The 25447-nt window shown below is 46.8% G+C and overlaps 1 protein-coding gene across 2 annotated transcripts in view; it reads right to left on the reverse strand.

Moving 5' to 3' along the window:
• Positions 1-25447, reverse strand: part of ATP8B1 (ATPase phospholipid transporting 8B1) — a 151347-nt gene that overhangs the window by 91627 nt on the left and 34273 nt on the right. The window contains exon 1 of one of the 2 annotated variants that reach the window (XM_027525641.1): positions 17128-17414. The exons of the other annotated variant lie outside the window; for it this stretch is intronic. The gene's annotated coding sequence lies outside the window, so the exon portion shown is untranslated. Of the gene's footprint in view, positions 1-17127; positions 17415-25447 lie in introns of those variants that run through there. 2 annotated transcript variants of the gene reach the window in all.

Below are 25447 nucleotides of genomic sequence, written 5' to 3' on the forward strand. Positions count from 1 at the left end.
CACACGGGCTCTCTCTAGTTGCGGTGAGCAAGGGTTACTCTCTAGCTGCGGTGTGTGGGCTGATCATGGGAGGGGCTCCTCACGGGGCAGAGCAGGGCTCTAGGGCACCCGGGCTTCAATAGCTGTGACGCATGTGCTTAGCTGCCCGGAGGCGTGTGGGATCTTCTGGGACCAGGGATCGAACCCATGACCCCTGCGTTGGCAGGCAGATTCTTAACCACTGGACCCCCAGTGAAGCCCCGGATATCTTCTAATCTAAGATCCTCATTTCAGAAATGTGTCTAAAGTTCAAGAAAACTAGGAACTTCCAAAAAAATGTTTAACTTTTTTAAAAATCAAGATTTGCTTGAATGCAAAGGAAAGATACTATCAAGTGGGGTTAAAATAAAGCCAGATAGGGAACATTGACTTTGAAAATGCTCAGGCAGAAAAATGTTTTCCAACAACTCAGAGCTTGTCAGACAAATTCTAAAGTATACAAGGACTGCCCAACAGGATGTTAGAATATTTAAAAGATCTGAAGTATTCAAGGATACAAGTTTGAAGACAATAAATTAAGACATTAACATTAAATTCTAGGAGTGCTCTGGACTGGAAATCCTTGCACAACACCTACGACAACGTGGCAAACTAAATTTTACTAGCAAATAAAATGTACTGTAGTTCTTGCAGTGGTCGCCAGCCTTTACATTCCCTGAGTTCTGTGCCAAGTGCAATAAAAGACACATTATGCTTACTTATTTCCTTATGACACACGCTAAGGAGCCCATATATAAGAAGATGTAACTTCATCTGATGAGAAGTGGGCATGAAGTCCCAGCTAGAATTGAGACTGGGCGGCATGTCATCTTCTTATTCCAGCTCAGTCTTTGCCCTGAGCTTCTTCTCCCAAACTGGTTTTTAGTGACTTGCTGATTTAACAACTTTACTGATTTTCAACTTTTAAAAAGGCGTCTCTTCATTTAAAAATGGTCTAGCCTCAGTGGTGAAGTATACAAATATTGGTATTATTTAATTTTTCTGAAGATTTAAAATGTCTCAAAATAGAAGGAAAAAGCATTTAAGATAAAAAGACCTTATCTGGAATTTTATAAACTTTCTGAAGGAACATGTAGTATTCACTATGTAGACAAAAAAAAAAAAAAAAAGCTGATAAAAGCAAATATGTAATGAACAAAACAGAACCCACCAGGCATCTCTGCCACCAGAAAAACATGTTTCTTAAAAAGAGATGAAAAGCATATTTCTTTTCTTTGTGTGAAGACCATACTGCCTTGTACTTTAGTTAGATGTGGTTTTGTCTGATTCCCCTATTAAATATTAAATATCTGAAGGGCAAGGACTATTGCTAACACAGTCATGGCTCCCTAAAGTCAGTATGGAAAGTGAAATTAATGACCATCCAAGCTGGTCGTCAAGGATAGGGTGTTCTGTTCATCCAGTCACCACACATTTGTTGAGCTCCTTCCATGTAGAAGGAACTGTGGTTAGCACAGACTGCACACAGAAAATTCCAAGAAAAACAAAGGACAAACTCCCTTCAAAATAGAGTATGATCCATCCAGATCTCGGTATTAGCGGTATCCACTGGGACTGCTACACTTTAAGGACCAGGATTTCAAATATCTGAATGAGTATCGTTATTAAGACAATGCTTCATCCTGGAAGAAACTGAGCTTGCCCTTTCAGAATATTGGACCCTAATTCTTCCCCAATACTACCCACAATATCATAATTCCTGGAAATCTGGCTGCCAAATTCCATGGCTGCCAATGAAGCATATGTTTCATCGTGTTCTTAACCTACCATGCTTGACATTGTTTCCACCAAGTAAATTTTCAAAACTGGAATCTTATGACAGATGAGATCATGCAGAGTCATGGAATCACATCAAGATGATATCCTTGTCCGACTCTTTGTGACCCTATGGACCACAGCCTGTCAGACTGCTCTGTCCTTGGGATTCTGAAGGCAAGAATAATGGCGTGGGTTGCCATGCCCTCCTCCAGGGGATCTTGCCAACCCAGGAATTGAACCCACATCTCTTAAGTCTCCTGCATTGGCAGGGGTTTCTTCACCACTAGTGCCACTGGGAAGCCCATAAAACATCAGAGCCATGATTTGAATCACAAAGAAATGGGATCTTAACAAAACAATGGGCTCATCACTGAACCAAAAGTTGAAAAGAGTGTCTTAGCCCAGTTTTGGCCAGCCACCCAAACCTTACTTTCCCTTGAGTTTCTCTTCTGTGCTATGGAAGCAATACCTGTCCTAGTAACTCCCAACTGAGAAGGTTTTAAAACTATGAAGTCACCTAAAACTGCAAAACACTGTTATTTCCAGACAAGGTCAAAGAACTAACTGGTCAGGGACTCAGTCAGATCTGCCAGCTCCTGAACTCAGAGCTTATCCCCAATACCAGGCTGCTGCTAATCACAAATAAGGAATATTCACTAAAATTCAGGAATAACACAACACAGACATTTCAAGAGACTAAGGGGAAAAAAAATCAATTCTCTTCTCATGCCCAACTCCAGATTTTTTTAAAATGCATGGAAGATCCAGGAGTTGTCAAAGGGAGCTTGAATATATACATAGTCCTTAAATTCCAAACATCTTTGTGTTCCTAAATTTTTATTCTGAGTAGTGTTGCCAAATAAAACACACAGGATGCACAGTCAAATTTGAATTTTAAATAAATCATCTTTTAGTCTCAGTATGTCTCAAATATTGCATGGGAAGGACACACTTATGTTAAAAGTGTATTTGTTGTCTAGTTAAGATTCAAAGTTAATTGTGTGCCTTGTGTGTTTTTATTTGCTTCTGTATTTCAAAATTGTTTGTACTGCTTTTCCAACCATTAACTGCCAGGTCCTGAAGGGAACCCTCACCTTGGGTGTCTTGAAATCCTCAATCAGCTCAATTTCTGCTTTTGTCAATTACTCGTTCTGAGACTTCAAGCCACCTACAGTTCCTTCACTTGGAAAAAAAGAGGCCAGTAAATACAGTCAGGGCTTCCCAGGTGGCTTAGTGGTAGAAAATCTGTCTGCCAATGCAGGAGATGCAGGTTTGATCTTGGGTTGGGAACCTCCCCTGGAGAAGGAAATGGCAACCCACTTAAGTATTCTTGCACTGGGAAATCCCATGGACAGAGGAGCCTGGTGGGCTACAGTCCATGGGGTCACAAGAGTAGGACACGACTTAGCAACTGAACAACAAGTAGAGACAGCACAGGACCGAGTGGGTAAATGCTACTTGTGCAAGCATAGAACTCTGTCAACACAGGCAACACCACTTTGTCATACACCCTGTGTGCTGGGCTGTGCTTAGTCCCTCAGCTGTGTCCGACTTTTTGTGACCCCATGGACTGTAGCCCACCAGGCTCCTCTGTCCATGGGGATTCTCTAGGCAAGAATACTGGAGTGGGTTGCTGTTCCCTCCTGCAGGGGTTCTTCCCAACCCGGGGATTGAACCCAGGTCTCTGCACTACAAGCTGATTCTTTACTGTCTGAGCCACCAGGGAAGCCCAAGAATAGTGGAGTGGGTAGCCTATCCCTTCTTCAGGGGATCTTCCTGACCCAGGACTCGAACCGGGGTCTCCTGCAGGTGGATTCTTTACCAGCTAAGCTACCAGGGAAGCCCCGCACACCTCATACGCATATTTAAAAGCACAATTTGGTTTTTAGACAAGGCCACATAAGCCAATTTAAATACCCTACTGTTGAAATTAACACAATATTGTACATCAACTAAACTGCAATAAATTTCTATAATTTAAAAAAAAAAAATACCGCACTGTCCATGAGAAATTCCCAAACTTTAGTGCTGCTACTGCTGCTAAGTCACTTCAGTCGTGTCCGACTCTGTGTGACCCCATAGACGGTAGCCACCAGGCTCCCCCGTCCCTGGGATTCTCCAGGCACAAACACTGGAGTGGGTTGCCATTTCCTTCTCCAATGCAGGAAAGTGAAAAGTGAAAGTGAAGTCGCTCAGTCGTGTCCGACTCTTCGAGACCCAGTGGACTGAAGCCCACCAGGCTCCTCCATCCATGGGATTTTCCAGGCAAGCGTACTGGAGTGGGGTGCCATTGCCTCCTCCGAAACTTTAGTGAGTTCCCATTAAATATACCAGCTGCCCCTTTCCCATGTCTAAAACAAACATTTGACCTGTGTATGGTGGTCCTGCCAACTAGACAACCCTGTACCAGCGTTCCTCTGTCATTCTCGTCCATAAGGCAACACTAGAGCACTTCCACAAGTGCTTTCTTTGCTCAAATTTAAATGCTTTATTGCTTAAAAAAATAGTTGAATGTACTATTCCACAAAAAAACAATAAAAATTAAAAGGATGGCCCTAAGGTTGGAAAGCATTGGTTTCCTAAGGTTTCCAGCACCCCTGCCCATCCATGCTTGTGCTCGGCCATGTCTGACTCTTTGCAACCCTTGGGGCTGCAGCCCACCAGGCTCCCCTGTCCGTGGGATTTTTCCAGGCAAGAATATTGGAGTGGGTTGCCATTTCCTCCTCCAGGGGATCTTCCAGGAATCAACATCCCAGCCCAGGAATCAAACCCACATCTCCTATGTCTCCTGCACTGCAGGTGGATTCTTTACCACTGAACCATCATGGAAGTGCTCAGTTTCGTAAGGTTTCCAATGTCCCTATGGAATTCTTTAAACCAATCTCCACGCAACCGGTTCCCATGGTTGCATATCTCCAGGCAAAATTCCTGAATTTATCAGAGCTTGACCTCTGGCCACTCCTGGGTGGAAGTGAACACAACCAACGCTAAATTCGTAATCTTCCGTCCTGCTCCTCTGTCTCTGACATCCTCGCCTCCCATCCCTTATGTCAGAAACCTGAGAATCAACGGCTCCCTCCCATTCACGAGATCCTGGAATCTGATCCATCGCCCAGGTGGAGACTCCACAACCAAACCGCAGCTTCCGTCCCCTGCTCCACATCTCCACCGTCATCCTGGCCCAAGCCCCACCACTCATCTCTCTCTCTCAGACCCTGGCAGCAGCCTCCTCACTGGTCTCCTTGCTTCTGCTCTTGGCTCCCTACCCCGCCCATTCTCCACATCATAGTCTGAGTTTTCAACTGAAACTCAAAATCAAATCATGTCACTGCACAGCTTACAAATACATCGATGTCTTCCAACCAGCTTGGTCCGTGCCCACCTCACCCCATGCTTCTCGGTCCCAACCATCCCAGCCCCAGCTATCCTGGCCTTCTCACAGGTCCCAGGACACAGCAGGAAGCTCTCCCCATAGGGTCTTCGCACATGCTCTTGCCCTGAGTTGGACCAGGAAGAGCCTTACCTGATGCCTTCTCATCCTTCAGGTCTCAGAATAACCTCCTTCAAGACATCTTCCTGGGCTAAGTCGTTTGTTGTGGTAAAATATACACAACCTAAAATTGACCATTTTAGCCATTTCCAAGAGCATGCTTCAGTGATGTGCAGTACATGCCCATTGTACAACCATCACCGCCACCCACCTTGGGAACTTTCTCATCCTCCCCAACCGAAACTCTGTCCTCTTACACAGTAATTCCCACGCCCCCTCCCTCCACCTCTGGTAACCCCTGTTCTCCTTTCTGCCTCTATGGATTTGACTATTCTGTGTACCTCACAGAAGTGGAATCATACAGTAGTTGTCCTTTTGTGTCTGACTTATTTCATTCAGCATAATTCTTCAAGGTTCATTCATGTTGTGGCGTGTGTCAGAATTTCCTCCTGTTTCAAGACTGAACAGTATTCCATCATATGGATGATCACTGTGTATTTATCCATCCATCCTTCCATGACCATTTGGGTTCCTCCGGGGCCATCTTAAAGTCAGCCCTCATTATTCTTAGTCATGTCTTATTTTCCTGTAAGTGCTTATCACAGATCCTAATATCAGTGCATCTCATATCTCTTTGGTTCAATACTGACTCCTACTAACCCTCCTCCAGCAACCCTGTGAGCACCGCAGGGGAAGGTCCCTGTTTTGTTCACCCTGGCATCAGCCACCAGCACCTGCCACGTGGTCTGGAATGTAGTCAGCGTTTAATAAGTAAATGTGGACTTTTTAAAATGAAAGAAAAATGATAAGGCCGCTCAAAAGCCACCAGTTTGTAGAGTCAGCCACAAATTCCACGTACTTTGTAGTTAGCTATGAAAGAACAAATTAATGCACACACACACACATACACACACATACACCTTCACAGAGAAATATTTAGCTCTCTGGGCACAAACAATTCCTTTTCGAACAATGTTAATCGATCTATTTGTGACTAACACACATTTCCATTCCCTGTGACCCTTTCAAGAATGCGTCACATGCAAAAGTAACTTGTGTACTCAGCAATTAAGGACTTAAACACGGCTAAATGCTACAACGTGGATGATTACGCTAAACAAAACACCACAGAAACATCGTGCTAAGTGAAATAAGGCAGCTCACAACAGAACATATGTTGTGTGCTTCCATTTAGAGAAAAGGTCCAGATTGGCAAATACACAGGTTCAGAAAGCAGAGGTTGCCAGGAGCTAACGGGAGCAAGATTACGAGTGACAGCTAAAGGGGACCAGACTCCTTTTTTGAGGTTATAAAAAGCTTCCAGAATAGACTGCGATGGGACTTCCCTGGTGGTCTAGTGGCTAACATTCTGTGCTCCCAACGCAGGGGGCCCAGGTTTGATCCCTGGTCAAGGAACTAGAGCCCAACACCACGACGAAGAGTCTGCAAGCTGCGATGAAGATCAAAGATCCTGAATGCCACACCTAAGACCAGTGGGGCCAAAAAAGTATTAAGATATTAAAAAAAAAGACCGTAGTGATGGTGGTGCAACTCTGTAAATAGACTAAAACCACAGAACTGTACACTGTGAAAGGGTGGATTGTACAGTGCAGGAATTATATCTCAATAAAACTGTTTGAAAAAAGATAACCCACGTGTGTGGAGATAGGGGTGGCCAGCCTGTGTTTGTGGGCGAGAAGCAGCTTCCCCACTAGACAATGCGTGGTAAGGTTGGGAGCGGTGGGAGCAGGGATCAGGGCCTTACCAGCAATTTCACCTGTTTCCTCTTGCAGGAGAGGTCTCCATACCCTACGCCCCCCATGGAATACAGACCATCTTCCTTCCCAGGTGGAGCTAGGGGTAAAAACTCTGCTCAATCCCTGGATCAGGAAGATCCCCTGGAGGAGGGCATGGCAACCCACTCCAGTATTCTTGCCTGGAAAATCCCATGGACAGAGGAGCCTGGTGGGCTACAGTCCACAGGGTCACAGAGTCAGACATAACTGAGCACCTAACACGGTCACTTTCCTTCCAGTACAAGCAAAAGCCTCTGCTTCATGGAAATCATCTTTTCCAGCACCTCCCCTCTCCCCAGCAAAGAAAGGCATGCTCTGACGATAAAGTTCTCTGCTGAAGTTCTGTGAATGAAAATCTTACACAAATGTGTTTTCTGAAGAGCCTTTTTATAACCTATTATGAGTGATCTGAACACAGCCCGTTGAATTTACCACATTTTGAAAATTCAGATTTCCATCTGCAACCCAGAGTCTGCCAAGAAAGTTATCTTTGACTCCTCTTTCTCTTACATCCCAAGTTCAATCCATCTGGAAATCCTGTTGGCTCTACCTTGAAAAAATATCCACAGCCTTCTTTCTCTCAGACGTCTCACCTTGGTCCCAGACTCCAATATAGTTCACCTGGTTCCGCTTCCTAACTACCCTCCCAGTCTAAGAGCCTTCCCCTGGCATGGTCTCCACACAGCAACCGGAGGGACTAAAACAGAAGTCAGAGGCTAGATCACGACCCTCAGGGGGCAACGTCCTCCACCGACACCCTCATCCAGCTTGCACAAAGTCAGAGCCAAAGTCCTCACACTCATAGGAAGCCCTGCACCAGGGGCGCCATACCCCCTTGCTCTGTCTTCCTGGCCCTGCCCCTCAGCACTCCAGGTTTGAGGAACAGCCAATGACCTGTTTGCCTTCACCACACCAGCCAAGCACCAAGTCATCTGTGCCCGGGACACTCTCCCCACCCCTGCTCTGCCAAGATCTTCCTAATTCACTCTCTCCCTGCTGAGTCTTCACCCAGATGCCACCCTGTCCACTGTCCAATTGCATCCTGCTCCCTTGCCTTCCCCCCCACCCCCCGCCCAGATTCTTTTTCCCTTCTCAGCTTCCTCTTCTTCCTCCCCTGTAGCACTGATCTTCACACACACCATGTAATTTACCTGTGCGCTGTGCTTAGTCGCTCAGTAGTGTCCAACTCTTTGCAACCCCTTGGACTGTAGCCCGCCAGGCTCTTCTGTCCACGGGATTCTTCAGGCAAGAATATTGGAATGGGTTGCCATTTCCTCCTCCAGGGGATCTTCCCAACCCAGGGATGGAACCCAGGTCTCCTGCATTGCAGGCAGATTCTTTACCATCTGAGCCACCAGGGAAGCCTGTAATTTACCTATTCACTATCTTTATTATCCACTGTCCTCATCTCGATAGAATGTGAGCTCCTTAAGGGCAGGCTCTTCACCTCCTTGATTAATTGACCGACGCTGAGTGCCTGGCACGAAGGATGTGGTTTGTAAGTAGCTGTTGGCCAGCTGTCTTAGACTTTGTAAGGCTAAGGAGGAGTGTCCATGCTGCGGAATGACTGAGGAGACAGGAAATTCCCTAAGAGAAGCCATTCAAGAAGCTTGCTCAGTCATGTCTGCCTCTGGCAAGCCCATGGACTGTAGCCCGCCAGGCTCCTCTGTCCATGGGATTTCTCAGGCAAGAATACTGGAGTGGGTTGTCATTTCCTTTCCCAAGGGATCTTTCCAACCCAGGGATCCAAACCCTGGTCTCCTGCATTGGCAGGCGGGTTCTTTACCACTGAGCCACCTGCTAGAACTCAAGAAATGAGACCAGTAGTGACTAAGAGCACAGGGCCTGAGCAAACTTTCTTCAGCTTTTTTTTTTTCAAGTGTTGCTCTGAATGATCTCAAGGATCCAGGTCACACTGGATGCTACTTATGTGACCTTTGAGAATTTTCACCATATTTCTCTATGCAAGAGGGGAAGGCTAAGACTGATTTTAAAAAAATATTCTAAATCTCAACCGAGTTGAACTAGATAAAGTAGCAAAGCTCCGACAGATTAATATCCTTTCTGTGGTTGGGACTGGCACAGGATAGGAAGATGGAATGATATCCAGGGATAGTGACATTGGAGTCAGTGGGAAATGTGTGTATGTTTTACTTAAAAAAAAAAAAAAAAAAGTCTTGCTTTTAAAATATGCAAATCCTTATCTAGGCTAATTTTCAAGACACCCTATGAGCAAAAGGTCACGTAAGAGTCTATTGTTCCAATTAAGATGTTTTTAGCCTAACAGACATCTAATCATGATCGAAAGGGTTCTGGTTTTGATCCTGCTCCATGAATAAGCACATTAGTACACAGACGCAACATCTGACAATTCTGCCACCCTGTGACTGATCTCTTGCCTTGAAACCTATTTTGAAAACCATGGGTTCTACCCTAAGGTAGAAAACAATCTGATTTTTAAGTATCCCATTTTCAAACATTACATATAAGTTTTTCTCTCATTCTCACGCTCCCTCTATCCACCAAAAAAAAAAAAATTTTTTTTTTCTTTAATTCAAGTCAATTCTGGAGGAAAGTTACGGATTTTCACCTCTACTAGGAAATAGCCTCCCTGGAGGGCAGCTGTGGCCTGCAGAAATCTTCAGATGGTGGAGCCAGGCCTTCTGAGCTTTTAAGCCCACCCTGGTATAGAGCACAGTGTCACCCACACCGCAGGTCAGCGGGTGATGAATGACCTGTTTTTGGTACCAGAACAACACTGGGAGGAGAGGAGGTGTGCCAGCTGTGTGAGAGCAGCCTCAGGTGCAAAGGAGAAACGTGGCTGCTGCCACGTGTCTTCCATGCCACCAGCCTCCGCGCAGTGTCCCACATCCTCATCTCCAAGATGCTTTGGAGGAAAAAGTGATTCTAAATTCTCCATGTCCCTGGTCATCTTAGCCAGGTTCTATGTTCTATGAATGACAAATCTCACAAAACTGAATCACATCACAGCAGCTCCCAGGAAGAAACAGATGTTCACATGCCCATGTTCACAACAGCCAAAGGCCCTTCATCAGACAACTGGATAAACCAAATGTGGTATACACACACAGGGGAATATCATTCAGCCTTGAAAAGGAAGCGAAAGGCAATTCTGACTCATGCTGCAACGTGGACGAACCTTTAGGACATTGTGCTGAGTGGAATCAGCGTCATAAAAGGACTCGTGCTGTGTGATGTAGCTGAGGGACCTTAGAACAGCCAACTTCATGGAGACCATGCAGGCCAGAGGTTATTAGGGGATACAGTGAGGGCGAAATGGGGAGTGACTGTTTAATAGGTACAGAGTTTCCAAATGGGATGGTAGAAAACTTCTGGATATGGACAGTGGTGAGAGCCACAAGATATTGCGAATATGCTTAATGCCACTGAATTCACACTTTAAAATGGCTGAAATGACAAATTTTATAAATATTTTACAGTGATTGAAACAAAACTCCCATGAAATGAACTACTGCTCTAGGATGACATCATGAGGAACCTCCTCTCCTCCCAGTGTTGTTCTGGTACCAAAAACAGGGTAGATTTTCACTTCATTCTCACCGTCTCAGCAGCTGATGACCCCACACACACTTAATTTCACTGTTTTATCAAGAGTTCTGAAGGCTTATAGAGCATCTGCTAGTGCCTGGTTTAGGGGCCCACACGTATGATTTCCACCATGGTGGCTGGGCTGATCTGTTCCAGGGTGAAATACACACACCCCGACCCACCCCCCGACATGAGTGCATGTTTCAACCACCCACGTTCAACGGTTATCTGTTTCCTTAGAGAGAATATTAAATGTTTCTTCTGGATCCACAGATCATATACCAATCTCAGAGAGTGGTCTCAGTAGTTCACTGCATCACAAGAAGATAGGGTAAAGGTTTGTACATGAATCACAGCACACCATGGGCTTCCCTGGTGGCTCAGATGGTAAAGAGTCTGCCTGCAATGCAGGAGACCAGGGTTCGATCCCTGGGTCAGGAAGATCCCCTGGGGGAGGGCATGGCAACCCACTCCAGTATACTGGCCTGGAGAATTCCACGGACAGAGGAGCCTGGTGGGCTACAGTCCATGGGGTCACAAAGAGTTGGACACAACTGAGCGACTGACAGTTTCATATCACACCATAAAATAAGTAACGCACCCACCACAGGAGCCTCCCCAAACGGCAGGAACGGGTGGTCAGGGGCTGTGAGCCAATCATGCTCAGCGCCCGAGTCGTTCCGATGAGGATATTCCAACTGGGCCCCATCTGAGTAAAGGTTAGAAAACTGGTTTCCAATGCTTCCTTGCTCTAAATCAAACAAACTTCAACGCTGGTGAACAAAAGCTACTCAGCAGAGAGACAAAGCCATAAATGACAGTCCTGTAAATAAGGGCCATAGCTGCTAGCCAAAGGTCAGGCTACACACATACTCGATGAGAAGCACCAGGCTTCTCAGTCACACTAGGGAAGAAGGGTGGCCCTGGAGCAAGGGTGACCTCTGACACCCGGGGCCCCCAAACCCAGGAGTCCTCTCCCCAGACTGACAGCCAGCTTCCTACTGCTGATCCGCCAGAGCCTCCAGGCCCAACTCTCCCTTATAAAGTATAAGACTTGAAGACTGATAATGAACACAGAGCTTCAGAGCTGGGAGAGGCCCAGGCCACCCTCCATGGTCTAAGGCAACCACCTCCCCATGTACAGAGGGGCAAAGTCCAGAGCAGGAAGAGAGAAAACATCCACTCTACTGTCTTACTGCTGCTGCTGCTGTTAAGTCACTTCAGTCGTGTCCGACTCTGTGCGACCCTAGAGACGGCAGCCCACCAGGCTCCACTGTCCCTGGGATTCTCCAAGCAAGAACACTGGAGTGGGTTGCCTTTTCTTTCTCCAATGCATGAAAGTGAAAGTGAAGTCGCTCAGTCGTGTCTGACTCTTAGCGACCCCATGGACTGCAGCCTACCAGGCTCCTCCATCCATGCGGTTTTCCAGGCAAGAGTACTGGAGTGGGTTGCCATTGCCTTACCAAAGAGGAAAAGACAAAAACAGAAGTCAGGCCCTCCAGGAACTTCGCAGGCTTCCACATCGCCAGTCCAGTGCTGGGAGAGTATGCTCAAGCCATTTTTTAAATGAATGGATGGGATGGACGGGTAGGTGGTGGATAGATAGGTAAATGGGATTGTACCAGTGGTCTCTGTCATTAGTGATGCTCACCAGGGGCCACAACTCAGAAACCAACAGAAAGCACTGATCCTTTAAAAAGAACCCAAGTTTGGAACAGAGAAGAGTTTTCGTTTTTTGTTTAAGCAAGAATACAGGGCTTTCTCCATAATTCAGCACTTAGGACTTGACCTTCCAATGCAAGGGGTGCAGGTTCGATCCCCAGATAGGAAACTAAAGTCTCACATGTGATGGGGTGTGACCAAAAAATTTAAATAAAGAATAAGAGTACAGAGGTGAGGGAGATGAAAGCAGTCAGGAAGTGGGGGCGAAGGAGACGAGCTGTGTCCCAAGGGCCGCCCCTCAACTCTGCAGGAGGAGGGCGCACCCAGGTGGGGGCAGCCATCCCTCGCGGCTGTGACTGGGAACGCATACCCCTAGGTCACCGCACCCCCTGGTCCTTAGACACCTGGACTCTGGAACCCAAGCCCTGGGTCTAGAAGTTCAGAACCGCACCCCGGCTCTAGAGGACTTTTTCTTGCCACTGCCTGGTGCAAATACACACCTATGTTTGCCAAGTGAATACTAACATACGGAGTGATGCCCATTTCCTGATCTGTCTAGGAGAAAGGCAAAGGTGGCCTGAGCCATGAGTATTTACTGATCTGACTGGTATCAACAGCACACCAGGCTTCCCTGGTGGCTCAGACAGTAAAGAATTCACCTGCAATGCGGGAGACCTGGGGTTGGTCCCTGAGTTGGGAAGATCCCTGGAAGAGGGCATGGCAACCCACTCCAGTATTCTTGGCTGGAGAATCCCATGGATAGAGGAGCCTGGTGGGGCTACAGGCCGTGGGGTCGCAAAGAGTCGGACATGACTGAGTGACTAGGCAGCCATCAACAGCACAATGGTAGTAACACTGACTACGCTTGACTGAGGTCTGTGCTAAGCCCTTTTAAATCCCCTCAGTTGGAACTCATCATGTGACACTCTGAGGTAGTACTATTCCGCTTCCATCTTACAGATGAGTACACTGAAGCTAGAGCAATCAAGGTAACAACTGGCCGTGGGTTATACAACTCGGGAGCCGTGAGGCCAGGACCCCAAGCCAGACCACAGTACCCCAGCACATGTGCACCAGTCCTTAACTGCTGCCTCTGGGCTCAATGTCCACGGGACCATCTAACAAACATAGTTCCCACTGTGCGTGGTTTTGGTGACAATTTAAAGTGCAATTATCCATGGGGTTGCAAAAGAGTCAGATACGACTAAACAAATTTTTAACAATTAGGAAAAGTATTAACGTGTTCCTTAACGATCAGATGAGAAAAAAAAAATCCTTCGTTTTCTAATAAAGATGAGATACAAGACTGTTTTATATATATATATATACTATTAATTATGTGTGTGTGTGTGTGTGTGCTTTCTAGACTCTTCTTCCATAATGCCAGCTCTTCAGCAATATGGGACCTCTGAAGGTCTCATACTGGATATGATTTTTAGCTGGGCACAAGGATGGGGATTTGGGAGGACCTATCTTGTTTTCATGGTTTCTTCTGGTAGCAAATTAATTTTCACTGTTGCTGTTCAGTCACTAAGTGGTGTCCGACTCTTGTGACCCCGTGGACTGTAGCCTGCCAGGCTCCTCTGTCCACAGGATTTCCCGGCAAGAACTGATGTTCAGTCGCTCAGCTGTGTTCGAGTCTTTGCGACCCCATGGGCTGCAGCACGCCAGGCTGGAATGGGAAATCTTCTCCAGGTGATTTTCCTGACCCAGGGATCGAACCTTGGCAGGTAGATTCTTTACTGCTGAGCCACCAGGGGCTTAAAACTCCTCTGGTAGCAAATTAATTTTTACTTATCTTAGTAGGTAACAAAACAACACCTACAGGCATGAATACAATTAATCTAATTGAACAATGCCAACAAACAGGCCTGAAAACTCACAAGACACCTAAAGATACCACCTATACACACACAAAAAAACTTACCAGGAGACTAACCTAGAGGGAGGTCTAGAAGTAAACTCTAAAATTAACTGCCTGAGAAACTTTAAAGGCACCTCTTTAGAGACACAAAACATGAACAGACCCCATAACACTTGTTCTGGTATCTAAAAAGCAAGTTCCTCTGCATTCATAAGCGAACAGGCTTTTTTTTTTTTTTTAACACAATGATTGAAACTAAAGAGCAAAGGTAACTAGGAGATTGCAATCTCAGGTGAGCTGTAAGAATCACCTGGAGTCCAGGAGTCTACTGAACACCAACACTGGATTTAAGCTTCAGTAAGGCAATAAAATACAAAAAACACGCTAAATACCTGGGCATCATACTATTTTTTTAAAAAATCCATTTAATAAAGAAAACTAAGAAAAGAACAAACACCTACTATGTATAAGCAAGGTTTACTTGTTTTCTTATTTAATCTTCCGCAACCCAGGGAGGTTGAAAAACATTTTTTTCAGAAAATTCAGGAATTCATCTAAAGTGACACAATTTCAAAAATAAAGATAAGAATAAACTGTAAAGATTAAATACAATTTAAAGTAAAAGAATTGAAATCTGTGGGAATCTAAATCCATATGTTTTCCACAACTCCTTGCTCCAGGAAAAAGGGGAAGACGAGGGAGGTAAGAAGGGGGAAAAGGAAGGAGGCAATAAGGGAGAAGCCAGGGATGGGAAGAAACATTCCACAGCTGGATGTGGTCGGAGCTGTTAGTGCCAAGACCGGAGAGACACCCGGCAAAACAGAACCAGTCCTGAACTTGCGTTATGCCTGCAGACTACTTACACCTGCAACTTTTTACCAAACTGTCTTAAAGCCTCAATTATTACAAAAATAAAAAGACCCCTCCGAGCTCTATCCCTAACGACTATCACTAACAAGAGCATTATTGTTTAGTGGCTCATGTCCTGTCTGACTCTCTTGTGACCCCATGGACTGCAGCCCATCACGCTCCTCTATCCGTGGGATTTCCCAGGCAAGAATACTGGAATGGGTTGCCATTTCCCTTTCCAGGGGATCTTCCCACCCACCAGGAATCAAATCTCCCTCATTGTAGGGGGATTCTTCACCACTGAACCACAGTAAGTGCACACTGATATGCATTTTCCTTAAAAAAAAAAAACAAACAAACCAGAAGGAAAACTCCAAAGTGGCCAAGGCTGCTTTCACACATGGTGTTCCTGTTCACTAGTACTAAGCTGTCTGAGTCTTGTTTGGCGCCCTATAACAGACCAAAGAATCCCTAAAAATTATCCAAGTGATCACTAGAAAATGGCAAGTGAACAAAGGTTAAGATTTCTTTCCTAAAATTAGAACAAGGAAGCCTCCACTAACTAATGAATATTATCAAGAGGATTTAGAGGAGTAATTGCAGGCAGGCAGACGTCTCCCCCAGAAGTAATAAGCATCAGCTAATAACCGTTCATCAACTTTTGCACAGTACATGCATTTATAACAGGTTTTAATAAAGCCTTCAACAATAGGCCCGGAATTAATGAATGGTATTTTAAGGTCTAACATAAAAGTACTCCCCAGACATGAAAATTAGAACTTCTCCTTCCTACTTTGCGCTGTTTTCTCTCTTTATCTGCCTCGTGTTTACCATCACTGGAGACTCGATCACACACCCTTTTAAGCTCGTTTCTAAACGCGGTTAACCCTCCTCTAACCTGCGGCGCGCCGGGTGGTCTTTCAGTGCGTCGCCTGCGTTGTCTCATTTCATTCTCGAGGAATGGAAGCAAGAGACTTGCAGGCACTGCGACCAGGAAGACCGGGGAAATCTTTTATTAGGCCCACAGGGCGGGCAGTTTCCGGGAGGGGAAACTTGGCGGCGTCCGGAGCTACCCAAGAAGGACTTGTAGAGCCGCGGGCCGAGGGAGCCGGGTGGGGTTGAGCCGGGCTCGCTCAGCGGAAATGGAGCTCAGGTTCCCCTTCTCCGAACCTGTCAACCCGCCTCCTGCGTTCGGCATCCCCCGGGCACCTCGTGCTCCCCCACAGCTGTCACCGATCAGCGTCCCAAGCCTCCTCACCCCACTCCGGCGGGGCCCAGGCGCGCACACTCCCTCGGAGAAGCTGAGGGGACAATGACAACTCTTCCCCAACGTGGGGAGGGGTGGGCAAGAGGGGCGGGTAAAACTCTAGCCCTTCTCTGCAACAGCCCTTCCCCGCAAGTGGCACTCCGCAGTCAGACAGCGAGGTGACAGCGCCGAGCACCGAGCTGGAGAGGGAAGGAGCTGGGCTGTTGGAGGTGCCATGGGAGCTGGTGGATAAGCCCCTACAGTCCCCGGCAGAAAACAGGATCCCTCCTCCCCATCACTTCCCAAACAGCATTAAGGCTCTCGGAAGCCGTCTGGAGGGCGCGGGTCCCGCAGTAGGCGCGGTGGCGGCGAGCTCACTCCCCATCCTTCCTCGAAGGCGCGGCCGGTATGTTCAGCCCTGGAGGTCTTTGCCGGATGCGTAGGCATCGGCTCCCAACGGGGCCCCCAGCAGAACCCTGTCAACGGGGGCTACCCGAGGGGAAGCCAGCGGCGCCCCTCAAGGAGCCACAAGCCCAGCCAGGTTGGATCTTCGGCGCTTAAGCCGGGACCTGAGCGCAGCAAACGAGCGCAGAACCCGAACGCCTGGCGCACCCGGTGAAGAGCCCAGGGCCGCCCCCGCGGTGCCGCCTACCCCGCCAGCTGTGTCTTCCCATCCCCGAGGCCGCGAAGGCTCCCGGCACCTCCACCCAGATCCCACCCGTGTGGGCTCCGGAGCCCGCGGGCGCAGACAGCTGCTGCCCCCGTCTCCCGGTTCCCCGGGGCTCGTCGCCCCGCGGGACGGCAGGGGACCTGTGGGGCACATCGAGGGTCCGGCCGCCGCGCCCCTCCTCACCTGGCGCTCGCTGGGCCCCGGCTGGGGCATCCGCCGGGTGTGCGCCTCCCCGCGCGCTCGGTGCGCACCTGCCCGCCGCCGCCCGCCGGCCCCAGCGCTGGCCGCCGCGCTAGCGCTTCATGGCGCACGGGGCTGGCCGGGGCCCCGGGAAGCGTGTCCAGTTGGCGGCGGCTCCTCTGGCTCTCGCAGTTCTCCAATGGCTCCCCGCCTTCCCCCGCCCCGCGTCCGCGCCCCCTTCCTCTGCGGCCGCCCTTTTCCCTCCGCTCGGCTGGACCGGCCAAACTGGTTTCTCCGCTCCGGGGTGGTGCCTCTGGTCTCCTTTTGGCAGCCTCAGCTGGTTCGGGGGCGGGCCCGGCCGTCGGCCCTCCCTCGGTCCCTCCCGGGGGCGGAGAGGAGCCGGACGCCGAGCCCCGAGACCGGCCGACGCGGCCCGGGTTCAGTCCCCCGCCCTGCGCGCTCCGGCGGCAGGTGGGCACCCTGGCCGCGGTCCGAGCGCGTCCCGCGCCTCGTAGGGGCTGCTCTCGCCTCCCCGGACGCCCCCGCCTCCCTGGGGACGCGCTTGCCACCCCGCCCCGTCCGCCCCGCGTCACTTTCCCGCTGCCCTCGGCTAGCCCGGCCGCCGCCTGGGGTCGGTGACTGCGCCAGCCTGGAAAGCTGGCGAGGCCGCAGCTCGACCCGGACCTGAGCTCCCTCGGTAAGGAGAGCTGTACCCTCTCGATGCCAAGTCACGTTCCAGGACCGGTGACCGAATGCGCGTCGCGGCTCGCCGCGCGGAGGGTGGGGGAAGAGACGGCGCCAAAAGACTTGACTGGTTTGGAGTCAAAACGAGCCGGAGTGCAGCGTGCAAATGGTTTGGTGTCAACTTGAACTTTTGGACTCTCGTGCATGATTGCTGGCTGGTGTCTGGGCGCTTGAATCACCCCTCCCTTACATCAGAAACTCGGTTCCGCAGGATGTTACTGCTCACCTGCTATGGCAAGTCTCTGGGATAAGCAGGGAGGAAATCCAAAGCTGAATCAGAGAGTCTGCTGAAAGTATAGTAGAGGAGATAGGACTCAGACACCAGTAACTAGTTATCTGCAGATCAGAGAGGCAGAGTTCAGACTCCCAACTGGGAGCTTAAGGAAGATGTCATTGAAGTGGCAGGCTTGAGTGGGGACTCAAAGATCCACACATTCAGGAATCAGGGCTGCATGGGGAGGGTGTTCCAAAAGTGGGCCACCAACTTGATCTTCAGCAGATGAAAGACTCTACTGATCTTGTTAAACACTAGACTGCCTTTAGTTTCTTTTTCATTAACTACATTTGATCTTTGACTCAGTGGTGCTGGTCAGTCATCTAATCTTTCCTGCTCAGTTTTCTCATCCCTAGAATTTCAGTGCTGATTTTCTGACTCCAACAATAGAGCAAAGGTCCAGAAGCCAGAAAACACAGTGACTGTTTAGTGACAATGGGGTAGACCAGACTGGCAGTGTGGGGGTAAAACAGCACTAGGCAGGAGGCTGGAGCCTGGAAGCAGGCCAAGATTGAACGCAGGCTAAAGAACTGGGTACATCATACGAAATACTGCGCTGGATGAATCACAAGCTGGAATCAAGATTGCCAGGAAAAATATCAATAACCTCAGTTATGCAGATAATACCATTCTAATGGCAGAAAGCAAAGAGGAACTAAAAAACTTCTTGATGAAGGTAAAAGAGGACAATGGAAAAAAAAAAACCTGGCTTAAAACTCAACATTCAAAAAACTAAGATCATGGCATCCGGTCCCATCACTTCATGGCAATTAGATGGGGAAACAATGGAAACAGTAACAAACTGTATTTTCTTGGGCTCCAAAATCACTGCGGATGGTGACTGCAGCCATGAAATTAAAAGACGCCTGCTCCTTGGAAGAGAAGCTATGACAATCCTAGACAGCATATTAAAAAGCAGAAACATCACTTTGCTGACAAATGTCCATATAGTCAAAGCTATGGTTTTTCCAGTAGTCATGTACAGATGTGAGAGTTGAACAGTAAAAAAAAGGCTGAGCACCGAAGAATTGATGCCTTTGAACTATGGTGCTGAAAAAGACTCTTGAGAGTTTCTTGGAAACAGCAAGGAGATCAAACCAGTCAATCCTAAAGGAAATCAACCCTGAATATTGATTGGAAGGACTGATGCTGAAGCTGAAGCTCCAATACTTTGGCCACCTGATGTGAAGAGCTGACTCATTGAAAAAGACCCTGATGCTGGGAAAGATTGAAGGTGGGAGGAGAAGGGGACGGCAGAGGATGAGATGGTTGGCTGGCCTCATCGACTCAATGGACATGAGTTTGAGCAAACTCCGGGAGATGGTGAAGGACAGGGAAGCCTAGTTCGTGGGGTCGCAAAGAGTTGGACACAACTTAGGGGCTGAGTTGGGGGCTTGCTTTTGGCAGCACCTGCAAGTGATTGAAAGTTTATGGCCACAGCAGTGACACGATCAGGGTGTGTTTTATGGGAAGCAACGGGGATAGTTTGGAAAAATAAGACTGAGGATTAGGGTGCGACTTGGTACCTCGTATCATAAAGCGGGCCTGAAGGAGCCGCCAGTGGGGGTGAAAAGGAGGAGGAGCCTCCCGGGACAGGAGGGAGGAGAAATGGCCAGGGTGCAGAGGGGCCAGAACCTGCAGCACGGAAGATGAGCCAAGTTCTCCAGACCAGGTGACGGTATTAGTAAGAACAAGAGAGTTGGAGGAGAGAGAGGCTGCTGAGAAAGGCAAACGCCAGTAAACCTAGGAATCAAGAAATGATTGGATCCCTTCCTCCTGGCAGACATCCCAGCAGGAGCTCAATCTGTCCAGGAAAACAGTGCATAAGAGATAAACTATACTAAGACACATCGCTCCAGTCCCGTGCCCAGATCTGATAAACACCATTCCCACAGCTGCATTTAACTTCCCTGTGTCGGGGCTTCCCAGGTGGCTCAGCAGTAAAGAATCCACCCGCAGTGCAGATGATGCAAGTTTGATCCCTGGGTCAGGAAGATCCCCTGGAGAAGGAAATAGCAACCCACACCAGTATTCTCGCCTGGAGAATCCCATGGACAGAGGAGCCTGGTGGGCTTCACTCCCTTGGGTCACAAAGAGTCGGATACAACTGAACACGCATGCACATACACGGCAGGTGACCTGTGGATGGCAAGTGTCCTCACAGTATCTCTGCCCAGTTCCCTGAGGGGTCCATGGGGTCAAAAAAAGAGTTGAGCACAACAGCGTCTAAACGACAAGTAGACCCTGAAGATTTCAAGCTAGGTTGCTTCTCTTACAGGCCCCAGGGAGGGGGTAGGAGGTGGGGATGGGAAAGTGTGGACAATGCAACATGATGGGTGTTGTTTCAAAGATTTATTCACTTAACAAATGTTTACTGACTGCCTACTATGTGCTAGGCATGGTTCTAGTGGCTTGGGTACATCAATGAACCAATCAGGCAAATTGTACCATAAAAGGTGACAAATGCTTTGAAAAAATAGAGCAGGAGTGGCTGGGGGGGGCCACTGAGGACGCCTTCTAGGGTGCTGTGCAAGTTCTATATCTTGATCAGGTGGTAGTTATTCTATTAATGGTGTGTGTGTGTGTGTGTGTGTGTGTGTGTGTATACATATATATATAGAGAGAGAGAAGTTTATTGAACTGTGTACTTAAGATTTGTATACTAAAAAATTAAATAATAAAAAAGACCAAAATCAGACACTTAAAACTCCTTGGGAAAAACATTAACAGAACACTCTTTGACATAAATTGTGGCAATATATTATTTGGTCTAAGGCAGGAAACAAAAGCAAAAATAAACAAATGGAACCTAATTAAATGTAAAAGCTTTTGCACAGCAAAGGAAGCCATTGACAAGATGAAGATAGTGTACTGAATGGGAGAAAATGTTTGCATATGATGTGACCAAAAGGGGTTAATATATAAAGAGCTCATATAACTCAATATCAATAAAACAAACAACCTGATTAAAAATGGACGAATACCTGAAGAGACATTTTTCCAAAGAAGATATAAGATGGCCAACAGGCACATGAAAAGATCATCAGCATCACTAGTCATCAGGGAGATGCAAGTTAAAACCACAGTAAAGTGTCACCTCACACTGTCGGAATGGCTATCAACAAAAGACCACACGTAAGAAATGTCGGCAAGGATGTGAAGAAAAGGGAGCCCCTGTATATATCGGTGCAAATATAAATTGGTACAGCTCCTATGGAAAACAGTATGGAGAGTCCTGAAAAAAAAAACTAAAAATAGAATTACCATGTTAGTGCTGCTCAGTCATGTCCGACTCTTTACGACCCCATGGACTGTAGTCTTCCAGGCTCTTCTGTCCATGGAATTCTCCAGGCAAGAATACTGGAGTGGGTTGCCATTCCCTTCTCCAGGGGATTTTCCCAAACCAGGGATTGAACCCGGGTCTCCTGCCTTGCAGGTAGAGTCCTTATCATCTGAGTCACCATATGATCCAGCAATTACAGTCCTGGGTATTTACCTGAAAAACAACACTAATTTAAAACAAAATACATGCACCCCAATGTTCAAAGCAGCATTATTTATAATAGCCAAGACATGGAAGCACCCTAAGTGTCCATCAACAGATTACTAGATAAAGGAAAAGCGGTATGTGTATACACACACACACACACACACACGCACACAATGGACTACAACTCAGCAATTGAGAAAGCATGAAATCCTACTATTTGCAACAACATGGATAGACATAGAGGGTCTTATGCTAAAATGAAATGTCAGACAAAGACAAATACCGTACATTATCACTTACATGTAGAATCAAAAACAAAAAACAAAAAACAAACAAAGGCATGAATACAACAAAACAGAAACAGATTCACAGATATAAAAAACAGACTAGTGGCGAAGGAAGAGGGAAGGGCAAGCTAAGAGAAGGTGATTAAGAGGTACAAACTAATCCGTATAAAATAAAATAAACTACAAGGATATATTGCACAGCACAAGGGATGTAGTCAAACATTTTGTAATAACTTAAGTGAAGTTTAATCTATAAAAATTTTGAATCCCTATGTTGTACACCTGAAACTAATATAGTACCGTAAATCAACTGTACTTCAATTAAAAAAAAAAAAAGAGCATCACCTAGGGGAAAAAAGAACAGGCTTAAGAATTAGAGGTAGGAGAATGAGATGCAATTTTAAATAATGTGGTCGGGGTAGACTTCATGAAAACCTACATTTGGCTTGCTGGGAGGTAAAGGAGTTTCATCCCAATTGAGAGAAATTCTTAGAAAACTCTCATCTCACCTGGAATCCACCAGAAGGGACGTGGTCAAACCTTGTCCTATTGCATTTCCCCCATGTAAGTCTTCTGCATCTTCCTGGTTGCAAGGAATGAGACTCAGCGTGTGTCTGTTGATGTTCCTGATAAAGGCGGTCATTCACCTGTAAGCTCCTTCCCTTGACCTCTCTGAAAGAACTGTGCCAAATTTCAGGGTGCCTTGTCAGGGCAATGATCAAAAGTGTCTCATGAATGCGGCAGAGGTTGATGTTGAAATGTGCCTTCCAGGAGTCCTTTGAGTGATGGCTTCTTTGTCCAGGATTGGGGCCACTGGCTTCAGCCCACACTTGCTCGGCATCCCAAGATGGGACTGAATAGGATGCAGCTCCCAATCAGTAACCAATACCTTTACCTGTGAACTGCTGGGGGAAATTATTAAACAATCATTTCTAAAAGAGGATGACAATGCTTTTCATCTTTTGTAGCTCACAATTCCCTCTTGTTTCTTTCACTCCCTTTCTTTTTTCCTTTTCTTGGCAATATTCCTGTGCATTTCCACAATGTAGGTAGGAAGGCTGGGGAGGTTGCCAAAAGAACATACCCAATTTTACTAAAAGTTCATTCCTAGAATTTTTTCCTATAAGAGCTAAAGGATAAAAGATATGCTTAAAGAGAGGTGATACTGCCTGTATTCAGTTCTTTGCTAAGCTCTGTGGTCATTTAAGCTAAAGCATTTAATGCCAATGGAAAGGTGGCATCCCCCTTTGGGGGTTGGATCTCCCTGCAGTCCAAGGGACTCTCAAGAGTCTTCTCCAACACCACAGTTCAAAAGCATCAATTCTCCTTTGCTCAGCCTTCTTCACAGTCAAACTCTCACATCCATACATGACCACTGGAAAAACCATAGCCTTGACTAGACTGACCTTTGTTGGCAAAGTAATGTCTCTGCTTTTGAATATGCTATCTAGGTTGGTCATAACTTTCCTTCCAAGGAGTAAGCGTCTTTTAATTTCATGGCTGCAGTCACCATCTGCAGTGATTTTGGAGCCCTGAAAAAGGAAGTCTCACACTGTTTCCCCATCTATTTGCCATGAAGTGATGGGACCGGATGCCATGATCTTAATTTTCTGAATGTTGAGCTTTAAGCCAACTTTTTCACTCTACAGTTTCACCTTCATCAAGAGGCTTTTGAGTTCCTCTTCACTTTCTGCCATAAGGGTGGTGTCATCTGCATATCTGAGGTCATTGATATTTCTCCCGGCAATCTTGATTTCAGCTTCTGTTTCTTCCAGTCCAGTGTTTCTCATGATGTACTCTGCATAGAAGTTAAATAAACAGGGTGACAATATACAGCCTTGACGTACTCCTTTTCCTATTTGGAACCAGTCTGTTGTTCCATGTCCAGTTCTAACTGTTGCTTCCTGACCTGCATACAGATTTCTCAAGAGGCAGATCAGGTGGTCTGGTATTCCCATCTCTTGAAGAATTTTCCACAGTTTATTGTGATCCACACAGCCAAAGGCTTTGGCATAGTCAATAAAGCAGAAATAGATGTTTTTCTGGAACTCTCTTGCATTTTCTATGATCCAGAGGATGTTGGCAATTTGATCTCTGGTTCCTCTGCCTTTTCTAAAACCAGCTTGAACATCAGGAAGTTCACGGTTCACATATTGCTGAAGCCTGGCTTGGAGAATTTTGAGCATGACTTTACTAGCGTGTGAGATGAGTGCAGCTGTGCAGTAGTTTGAGCATTCTTGTAAATCAACTATGTGTCAATTAAGTAATAAAATAAATGACTTTTTACCTTACAGAAAAAAAAGTAAAAAAGGAGTAGAGATCAGTGGCCAGCCAGCAGCCCTGCTAAGACCTCATCGGGTCAAGGACCTTTGAATAGTTTCCTCAGCTCAGTATCAGGTCCTGAGTGTTGTGGGACCAGAAACTTGATTTGGTCAATGTACCCAAACAGCAATCCATATTTAATACATTCTCAAGGGACTGGTCTATAAACCCAGATGCAGATTTACTCCATTATAATGGTTAGAAAAGCTTGGGCTATGAAGTCAGCAGACCTGGGTTCTGATCCAGGCTCACCACTAACCTATTATCTCTGTGGAAATATAGTAATTATATGATATATCAATATTTAATATGATATATAAATGGTAGAACACTAATTAAACTTAATATAGTTAATGTAGACATTTAATCGATAATTTTTGAAAGTACCTTAGCATCATTGTTAGTATACATAGCCATGTTTTTATGTAATTGTAAGAAGTTTTACTTTTGCCTGGAAAATCCCATGGACGGAGGAGCCTGATAGGCTGCAGTCAATGGGGTCGCTAGAGTCGGAGATGACTGAGCAACTTCACTTTCACTTTTCACTTTCATGCATTGGAGGAGGAAATGGCAACCCACTCCAGTGTTCTTGCCTGGAGAATCCCAGAGACGGTAGGGCCTAGTGGGCTGCCGTCTATGGGGTTGCACAGAGTCGGACACGACTGAAGCGACTTAGCAGCAGCAGACGTTTGAACGTATTGCCTGATGCTCTCTTTTCATCATTGACCACTGTGACGTGAAAACACAGCTCCCTTTTCACCTTCGTGCCCCATCCTCGGAGACCTAAGCGCCACCCATTCCACGCTGCTTCTGATTCACTGAATTCTGAATAGCACATGTTCCCTTGCTTGAAATGCCCTCATCTGCTGGGTCTCCAATTCCAAAGCAACTTCTTCTGGGAAAGCCATGCCCTAGTCTCCCCCAGAGAGTAGTATCCAAAACACTTTGCACCTAAAGTCTAGAGAAACCTCTTCCCGTTATATTTTATTTGGTCATCTTCCTCATCCCCTGCTGCACTGTGAGCCCTTCAAGACCCCCATACTGATCTTATTCTTTTGGTATCTCTTGATCCAGAATATTCCACGGTATCCCAAGTGTCTATTCCAATGAATGGTCTGCAGAGTTCTATTCTCAAATAGTTGTATAGTATTTTCTTCTGCAGCTTCTCATCTAAGCATTTGCTATCATTGAATATTTATGCCTTTA

Source organism: Bos indicus x Bos taurus, chromosome 24, assembly GCF_003369695.1.
Source record: "Bos indicus x Bos taurus breed Angus x Brahman F1 hybrid chromosome 24, Bos_hybrid_MaternalHap_v2.0, whole genome shotgun sequence".
Classification (NCBI taxonomy): Eukaryota; Metazoa; Chordata; class Mammalia; order Artiodactyla; family Bovidae; genus Bos; species Bos indicus x Bos taurus.